Here is a 2,873-nt window from a genome sequence, read left to right on the forward strand (position 1 = left end):
TTTCATGAAAGTGGAATTTGATGATAAATTTTATGCAGGGTGAGATTATTACTTTGCATAGAATGCTACTATTTTGTAATTCAGCTGAATGTAAAAAAAGTGGAAGAGTTAGTAATGTTATTGCTCATCCAATAGCTCCATTTATAATCGAAATTCAATTGAAATTTTTGACATCAATAACCACACAGACCCGACGTGGCCGGAAGAATGGGAGTGATTCCTCCAGATTTAAAGTTTTCTTTTGGGCCTGCAATTGAAATTTTAATGAAATAAAGGATGTAAGGGCCCCTATAATTTTCATTCCGGGCCCAGTGTCTTTCAACGGTCCTATTCATATATCTTTATTCGTTTGCTTTGCAATGGATTCGCAGAACTGGCCCATAAATCAAACGAAAATGTCACACACAGCTTAAAAAGTTTTCGATAAACTTTAAGCCTCTTAATGGACCCAACACTTTAGGCAAATTCATACCCGAAAACTATGCTATGCTATACCCTAAAACTATACTGTCGTGTTAAACCACCGACCCGACATTAGGTTAAGCCGTACTCTTTTCCAACTTAACAAAAAATACTGTATCTTCAATTGTATAAAACAATATGAGCTCGTAAAAATGTTAGCGAGCCTTTATATCGTAGGATTTTATGATCCTAACTGCCCCACAGCATGATTTCCATCCTTTTGAGTAGAGAGTTGTCTATTAAAGTGATTCCCAGAAAAAAAGAGTTCCAGAAAAAGTTATAGAAAGAATATGTCGCCGAACCAGGAAATGTTAATAATTTTTTAGCAAAATAAATATTACTGCAAGATAAAAACTCAGTGGATTCTAACAAAAATAAGTAAATGGTTATAACCTAGAACTTGGTGCATACTTTTCGCAAAACTTAATATTTCATATCAGGTCGTCATATGTCCATATATATATAGATGATTCCCCAGAGATTTTAATGTCCTGCATCCATTGCCAAGTTAGATATGAACAATTTTTTTATCTATTCAAATATTTTTCATGCCACTGTTCGTCTGAGAGATATAATTCCAATTGCCCGTACTAAAGTCATACAGTAGCCGTCCTATTTCACATGTTATTGCCTTTTTTCGAAATAACGGTAAAGGATATGATTTTTTTCTGTATAGAATATCAGCAACGTAGAAGCATCTCAAATATGGCCAAGCATTGCTTACTCATATGTATAGACTAAAGGCATTACATCGTATCATTTCGTCGTTCCTTATAAAAAGAGGGCGGGAAGGGTTGAGCGTTGACTGTGTGACTGTATATGTATGCTTTCCCGTATTGTTTGTTTGGCGATAGTATGAAATGGAGAAGGAAAATCACCCCATTATTGCAGTGAAGAATACGGGATAGAAAAAATAAAGTGAAGCAGAATGAGACCAGTCAACCCTTCTATGCCGGGAGGATATTATTTTTGTGATTAGCTCTCGGGTTTTCCTGGTAAATAAAAGTACCACACCAAATTCAACGATGAATATACTTATATTCAAATGCACCCATTATCTAGGGGAAATAGTGAATAAAGGTGAAAGATATCTACATATAATATTCGGCAAAACTACTTTTAATGCAATCAATTATAGTTTACTATATAGTTTAGTAATAAATTTGATTACCTACAGTAAGTACAAATAATTTCAACATTCGACTCAATTGTTAAACATAAAATTAAAGCCACGACACAATCGTAGGTTCTTGTTTACAAACAAAAAAAAATAGATTTCCTAATAAAAGCGAATATATTTGCTTTCAGGAAACTATACTGCCTTCAAACAGCGTCCTCGAAAGCCTCGTTCTCCACTATCGCTATCCGATTTCGTTTTCTTCAATGTGAAACTCGCCCAACATTTATTTTGCTGACAGCACTTTTGTATTCATCTCAAAGCATTTTTATGAATAGTTTCTTACTCGACTTTCTACTTGCAACTCTAAAGAATTGTTTACAGATAAAGGAAGCCAGATATAAAAATAAGGACAATTTTACCTCCTCACATTTCCATTCAATTCATCTTGATCTCCAAGTAGAAATTGTGGTCAATGTCAAGAGGTTTTATTCTCTCTCCTCGGAAGTGTAGCAATGGCAGTAGCATTCTATGGATTCGGCGGAAGCAACTTGCTTGAGTTTCATGTGAAAAACTGTATGTATTAAAGAGTAATAAGTCTAATAAAATGTAGTGAAAATATTGTAAATTACCTTATCAACCTCAATTCGAATGATTTTCTAGAAAACATTCAATCTAAATACATTTGCATTGAAATTTCAAAAATACTTTAAGCATCTCTCTCACAATGTTGTCTGGAGAGAACTCCTCTGCGCCTGCATAAAGCTGCTGACGAAAGCCATCCCATCTCTCGCAAGAGAAAAAGGTGTGTTCGCCGTCGTCCGCCACTCCGTTGCAGAATACACAATTAGGAGGTCGCGCCTTCCCAATCCTGTGCAGGTAAGACTGAAAACCTCCATGCCCGCTTAGAAGTTGGCTAAGGAAGTAATCAATCTCACCGTCCATTCGGTTCACCCACGGGTCTAAATTGTCGATGAGCCGCGCATCGTAGCACATTGGAAGCTATTGAAGCGGTAGAAAGGTAATATTAATAACTTCTTTCCGCCGCCTTGTAACGAGGATTATGTGGGTCAGCATACAACACTTCACGGGCATTTGACAGAGCTCCGGACATTTGTGTGAAACAAATGATAAAATGCCCAAATTGAATTGGTGTAGGCACTGGAGGACCGTATCTTCTTCATTTCAGCAATCAAAATTAAAATTTGTGTTGCCGTCCAGTCGCCGTTGAAATATTACTAACATCAGTACCACCATTATTTATTTCCTACACTAAAATGATTTTCCATTTGGG

General features: G+C 36.2%; 1 long non-coding RNA gene across 1 annotated transcript; it reads right to left on the bottom strand.

Moving 5' to 3' along the window:
• Positions 1–1,607: 1,607 nt before the first annotated feature.
• Positions 1,608–2,293, bottom strand: LOC119658675. The gene is made up of 3 exons (XR_005250271.1): positions 2,212–2,293; positions 2,002–2,153; positions 1,608–1,945 (listed from the first exon to the last, which is right to left on the bottom strand). It is a non-coding gene; the product is annotated as an uncharacterized LOC119658675 (long non-coding RNA).
• Between the last annotated feature and the right edge of the window lie 580 nt (positions 2,294–2,873).

The sequence above is a fragment of the Hermetia illucens genome, chromosome 6, assembly GCF_905115235.1.
Source record: "Hermetia illucens chromosome 6, iHerIll2.2.curated.20191125, whole genome shotgun sequence".
In the NCBI taxonomy this organism is placed as follows: Eukaryota; Metazoa; Arthropoda; class Insecta; order Diptera; family Stratiomyidae; genus Hermetia; species Hermetia illucens.